Raw genomic sequence first — 6,701 nt, 5'->3', positions numbered from 1 at the left:
TGCACAATCAGCTTGTAACACTCCAAAGAGAAAGGAAAACTTGAAATCGCATCATATGACCCCTTTAAGTTAGCTACAGTATTAATTAGTAATGAGAATGATGAAGCAAGAAATAAACTACTTGATTCGTGTAAATGTAACGGAGCGGTAACATTAACAAAATTCCGCGACCAAAAAAAGTAAATTGCCTATATTGCTATAATGAAGCAATATACGAAGCACACCTCACAAATGAGCCACTTTCATTCCAAGCAGGTTTCTGTTAATAAATGTTGTGAAATCTGCTTGGGGAAATCTTTTGCCCTCATGCTAAATTCCAGATTACGTGGATTCCTATTGAAATGACAACATGATATGTGATAAATATTCTAGTGAAGTAGGCTATACAACTATTGTGTGACAGCAGGGGCGATTCTAGGATTTTCATTTTAGGACACATTAAAAGGCCACTCTAAAATGTGCAGTTTTACTGTATTGGGGGGCTCCCCAAAAACCAGTCAGTATCTGGTGTGACTGCGTGTTAGAACGAGCCGTTTTAGGTAGGCGTGGCTGACTCTTAACTTTTATAAAGAATATCTCTTTGGATTTGAGACTTTAGTCTTTGCAACTTTACAGATCTTCTTTATGCACCAAGAGCTTGTAATACTCCAAAGAGAAAGGAAAAATTGAAATCGCATCATATGACCCCTTTAAAGGGGAGTGAGGCGATCACGAATTCGTGTGCAGTTTATGGAGCTAATTGCACAATTTTAGGGGGGCTGAGTAGTCATTTTAGCTATAGCCCCCCTAAAAATGGCCTAGCGACGCCCATGTGTGACAGTTTTATCAACAGGCATAAAGTTTTTAATTAAAAATATATAATTTTATGTTTCTGAACATGGTAAAACATGCTAAAATATCTAGTATTGTATAGTATAGTATTAATTATTTTAGCATTCTAAATTACTCTTTGATTTATGATTCATGTCTGTAACGAACTAAACTGGTAGGCTAAACGAATTTATAGGCCAAATAAACACTCTTATTATCAAACTTATTATTACGCAATAATATTCTAATAAAATATGTATGTCCCTGCAGGTGGCTTTATTGGGATGCATCATGTGTCTCTGACATATACTCTAAAACTAAAAGATGTATGACGTAAAAGAAAAGATAGCTGAATCACTCTTTTGAACCGGTTCGAAAGAACCGACTCGTTGGAATGATTCGGACTTCACATCATAGAGGCGTTCACAACAAGCTGGGCGGGGACAAAACAAGCGCCAACTTTTGGAGGTGAGCTGTGTTCTTCAGTAGTAACTGAATTAGATTAATTACAGAATAGAGTTATTACAGAATCGTCATTGTCATGGAATCTCAAAGTAGACAGAAGGCTTAGACAAAGAAAAACAACAATAACAACAACAACAAACAAACCATCCATGTTATAACTTTAATCAATATGCTCCAAGCCATTAGACACTGCTTTCTGTTTTTGCAGGAAATGTTTGATCTTGTATAGAACAGAGGACTTGTTCAGTGCTTTTATCCTGGTGAGAGTGAGAGACTGCAGATGTAGTGTGCTGAGCTTCTTAGCTGATTAACATGTAACATTAGGCTTGGTTTCCACAAATAGCTGTAAGCCACCCGCCGGTCAACAAATTCATATATTCCCACACTGCCCAGATAATAACCCACTCAAAGAGCCAAACTCGAAAAGCATTGCTTTCTTTTTCTTTCTGCTTCACTGTAATGTGGCATAACAAGTATCCATGCCTATGTAAAACATGCCTGGGCTATCTTATAAATGTGACAGGCAAAACTGGTTTTTTAACTTGAGATATGTTGTGGTTGGCACAGATGAGTCGGCACACATCCGTGAATATTTCTTTGTAGCCTACTTTATTGTTGACAGGCTTTCATTTTTTGTGTTACTTGCAAAAATAAGATCTGTCAAAATAAAAAAAAAGTGAAAAATAAAGCTGCATATTCACAAACAATTTCTCAATTAAAAATGGAGGGAAATATGACACTGTCTCTTATACTGTTGTGATTCATCCTGCTATTATGAAATCTTGCTTTCCAGTTGTTGAGTAGGGTTGATTGTTATTATATTCAAGGGTTGTTTGTTATTATATATTATATAAGTGCACGATTTCTTGCCATAGCCCTATAACTTCAACAACTTTTTTCCTGATTCCTTTGATATAGTTTTTAATAATAATAAAAAATCAATATTGCACTTGAATGAAATAAATATATTATACAGTTTTTTTTTATTAGGTGGTATTTGACAGATTGTGTTCATTAAATTACAGTGAGCACATAGATTTAATCAGCTCCTTGGTTTATTTGAGATGTATTCCTTTTTTCTTTCTTTCTTTCTTTCTTTCTCTCTCTCTCTCTTTTAATTTTTTTTAGACAGCTGTTGACAATGAATAGGTGGGTGATTGCAAACATCATATCTGGAACAGTTTGAGAACAATCTCCACAGTATTTTTATATTCTTCGAACTACAGTATTGGGGAGGGGGTGTGTTACAAAGGTATATTATTTGTTCACTATTATGAAAAGCAAAAGCATGCAAGTATGATTTGTTTGCTGCCATCAGACATCACAGTGGAAAATATCTGTTAATGATCTTACCTGTTTACAAACAGCTCCACTGGCTATCAACTTTCTAAATAACAGCTGATCCATATTCTTTTATCTCTCTTTTTACTGTGTAATTAATGGTTGCTGAGGTTGCAGATATCAGTACGTTCTAGACTGCCCATAGCTATCACCTCTCATGTAACTGTCTAAATGGCTATGGAGGATGCTTATGCAGTCTTGGGATTAATGTAGGCTTAAAATATTTGTATGTAGCCAATATATGTTTCATATAAGGTTTAACCTTACATGTTTATACAAAAGTTATTTAACATCAAATCTACATTTGCTACATTTGACTTTGCAACAAATGTGACTTACATTACAATAGCCTACAGTACTTTATTAGTAGCTCCTAGTACTCTATTACCTCTATTAACTAATAATTCTGTATGTACACAGTGATATGTTCACATTTGGTAACATATTTATTCTGCAGTGACTTTTAACTCACTTTTTATTTTAATTACTTTTTATTATTGTTGTTTATTTGCTTAACAAATATCAAATTTTTTGATGACTAATTTTAACCAAAGTTTTATTATTTGTAGGACCTTAAACTACACATAAAACAAATTTGTGCTGCTTTTTTCCTAGATCTTTACTTTTTATAGAATATCACATTAGTTACTTATTCTGGATTTCTGGTATCGAAATGGTGGCCCAGCAATTGCCTCTAGATTGATTTAAATTTGTAATTACAATGAATGAATGAATGATAAATAAATAACAAGAAGTCAGTTTATTAATTGTTCCAAATATCATTGATATCATGTGTTAGTTCAGAAAATGTTATTTTTCATGTTTATTTTCATGTTCATTCTAGATCACAGTTTGGTTTATAAAATGAACTTGCAGCAGTTTTTTAAAATGTTCACAAAAATGTTGAAAATGATTAGCATAAATGAGTGATATGCTGTGGTATATATGCAGCACTGTAACAGTGAAACAATGCAAGCAATGTCTGTTCATAACTGCAGGCTCTGTCGTGTATTGTCTTAAATATATTTTCAACTCAAATCCAAGGTCACTAATGAAGTACATGATTTATTTTTTTTAATTTTTATTAATTGATCTCACATTAAGGGCTATTGAAGAGTCTATAGACCAATTCAGAGTAGACATCACAGTTACGTCACTTGCAGCTGCGCGCGCATAGTGGTTGCAGAAAAACACGGGGAACAAGTGGAGATAAATGGGTAAAATCCATGGAATAAAAGAAAAAAATATTTTTGTGCCTTTAGATGTCAAGATCGGAATGCAAATAATTTTTTATAGAACACTGTCGTCCAAGACGCAATTTGAAGCTAAACCCAGACGTTTAAATGGACAAACTATGGATGAAAACTGTTATGATTACTCTACTTTTAAAGCATAAGTTCGATTTAAACAATAGGTCTAATATTCACATATGCTGTTCATAGGGGATGTATTGTATTAGCCCTACAGTTACAGCATGAAATATTATTTAAACCTTACTATTAACATTTTTACATAACATTTATTTACTTTATCTCACAATTCTGACTTTTTTCTCGCAAATGCAAGTTTATATCTCCTAATTCGGACTTTATAACTCGACTTAACTCAAAAATAGTGAGTTTGTCAAATCTGAGGGAAAAAAGCCAGAAGAGCCGAGGGGAAAAGAGAGAATGACGAGTTGTTTTTCCTTATTAGAATTGTGAGATATAATCTCGGAATTGCGAGAATAAAGTCATAATTTTGAAATATAAAATCAAATTTACCTTTTTTTATTATTTTATTCCATGGCTCCATAGACTGCCACTTGAAAACCGTAATTTTCTGCCACCAGATAGGCTCCGCCCACAAAAAAAACGTCATCCCTGTTTCGGATCTGTAAGACTATCCCACTCTCTAACGTCAATTTCGTTGAATAACAGTGCTTATCGCTGGGTGACAAGCTCTTGTAATATGCAGAGAACATTTTGAAAATGACATCTAATCAATATAATTTATAATATTTTTAAACCTAACTATTTTGTACCGTATCCGTGAAATTCTCTAGCTGTAAAGGCTATCTCTCCCGGGTTTTCTGCAACCATGATGCGCGCGCATCCTGAATGTTTACAAACCGGTAATTGGTCTATTGCATATGCGACTAATTTTTCATGCTAGGTGATTAAATACTGTTATCATTAACACTGAGAGTGCGCTTGAGAGCATACTCCGTCTTTATAGCACATTATTCCAATTCATCTCAATGGATGCACAGCGTATTTGACACACAGTAAACTCTAGATTAAAAACGCCCCACCCTGAGAGTGCTCAGTCTTTCTCTCACACATTCGAAGAAAGAGAGAGTGTGCGAGCGCTACATGTAAATGATATTCTTTGTTGTATTTTCCTGTCAAAATAACATTTCAAAAGTGAAATGTGAAAGTGGAATTTCATTTGGAATTATTCAGTCTTCAACACAAACAGAAGGCATTGGCAATTTCTTTAGTAGTGGACAAAACTAATGCGAAAACGTCAATCTTAATGTAGAGTGCTCACTTATTATGTCCCAGTTTTGATTTCAGCAAATCAGTTTGAATGTGGACAACATGATTAACATACATTAACCCAGCAGCTCATCAGGCCCTCAGGCACTTGTAATTATTAATAGTAGTATTAAGTATTATCTTATCAGTATTATTGATAGTTGACAAATATGCATTTAAATATATACAGTAGGTATAGAAAAGAATCACCCCCCTTTAAAATAATCACATTGTGTTGCTTTGAAGCCTGAAATAAAGACGGACACTGTTTTTGTTATATCCATCTGTATTTACTCAGTGCAACTTAAAACATCCAAGTGAAATATATAACACCAACATGTCAGAAAAAAATTAAAGAAATAAAAAACAGAATCACTGAGTTGGAAAAAGGATCACCCCCTTGTGTCAGTATTTTTTTTAACCACCTTTTGCTTTAATTACAGCCTTAAGTCTGTTGGGATATGTCTACTAACTCTGCACATCTAGATCAGTGGTTCTCAAACTTTTTACAGCAGCGTACCCCCTGGGGCATTTAACATTCTTCTGCGTACCCCCTCTCTTCCACTCTTAGACCGCAGTCACACCTTTTCTATTAAAGGACAATATTTGCCCCCTTAAATTGATTTACAGGTGCATTTTTTACCTTTATAGAGGCAGATATTTTCTATCCTTATTAATTGTATGTAATTTTTTATGTAATATTCTTAACATTCCATTAAGTGTATTATTAATATAATAAATAAAGCAATAAATGATGGCAAATCGAAGTGATACTTGTAGATAAAACCGCCAATAGGTGGCGGCAAGTCACTGTCTTACTGAGCCAGGCATCGCGTCATTCATTCATTCAGTAACGAAGCAAAGCGCTGTAGTTATGAATGGGTCATTTAATCACTGACTCTCCGAATCGTTCAAAGCGCAGATCCGTTCACTAATGAAACACCACTGTATGTTGCTTGGAGACGCACACCAGATGATACGGATTTCGTTGGAACTATTATTTCGTTGAAAAAATAGAACAAACAATATTCTGTTTAAAATGTAGGCTACATTTAAAATGCAAAATGTTCACTTAATATTAATGGCACATTTGCCATCGTTTGGATATTCAGGGAAATTTGCATTCTTGCTCGTATCTTAATAAACATGAAAACATAACACACACAGAGTGTGTCTGTATCGAAGAGAGTTTAAATCGATCTCAGTCCGTGTCAATATTTGCTCTTTATGCTATTAAGTGAAGATCTACTTTAAAGATGCATTGAACAGCAGCGCGATTTGCTAAAGCAGCATATTCAGCGGGCATCCTATCACATGCACGCTGCTTGTGTGGATGCAGTCAGTTTTGACCGCAAAAGATGAGGTAAGCTGATTGGATATCATGTATTTGACCATTTACAGCACTCCCATTTTCCTGTTTTTACATTAGAAGCGGCATTTTGCCCGTCAGAAATACATGTTCGGTTTTAATGCTACTTTAAATTGGGGTAGAATTAAATGAATGCCAAAACTCAGAATTTTGTTCGCGTACCCCCCACCGTCATCTCGCATACCCCCAGGAGTACG

The 6,701-nt window shown here is 34.6% G+C and overlaps 1 long non-coding RNA gene across 1 annotated transcript in view; it reads left to right on the top strand.

The window, feature by feature from the left end:
- Positions 1–1,254: 1,254 nt before the first annotated feature.
- Positions 1,255–6,701, top strand: part of LOC107739912 (uncharacterized) — an 8,142-nt gene continuing 2,695 nt past the window's right edge. Inside the window, exons 1-2 of the long non-coding RNA XR_001640043.1 lie at positions 1,255–1,278; positions 2,404–2,424. This is a non-coding gene — a long non-coding RNA (uncharacterized LOC107739912). The remainder of the gene's footprint in view (positions 1,279–2,403; positions 2,425–6,701) is intronic.

This window comes from Sinocyclocheilus rhinocerous, unplaced genomic scaffold (genome assembly GCF_001515625.1).
Source record: "Sinocyclocheilus rhinocerous isolate Xijiao unplaced genomic scaffold, SAMN03320098_v1.1 scaffold5147, whole genome shotgun sequence".
Classification (NCBI taxonomy): domain Eukaryota; kingdom Metazoa; phylum Chordata; class Actinopteri; order Cypriniformes; family Cyprinidae; genus Sinocyclocheilus; species Sinocyclocheilus rhinocerous.
The sequence above is the reverse complement of the archived record's forward strand: the minus strand, read 5'-3'. Positions and strand labels throughout refer to the sequence as shown.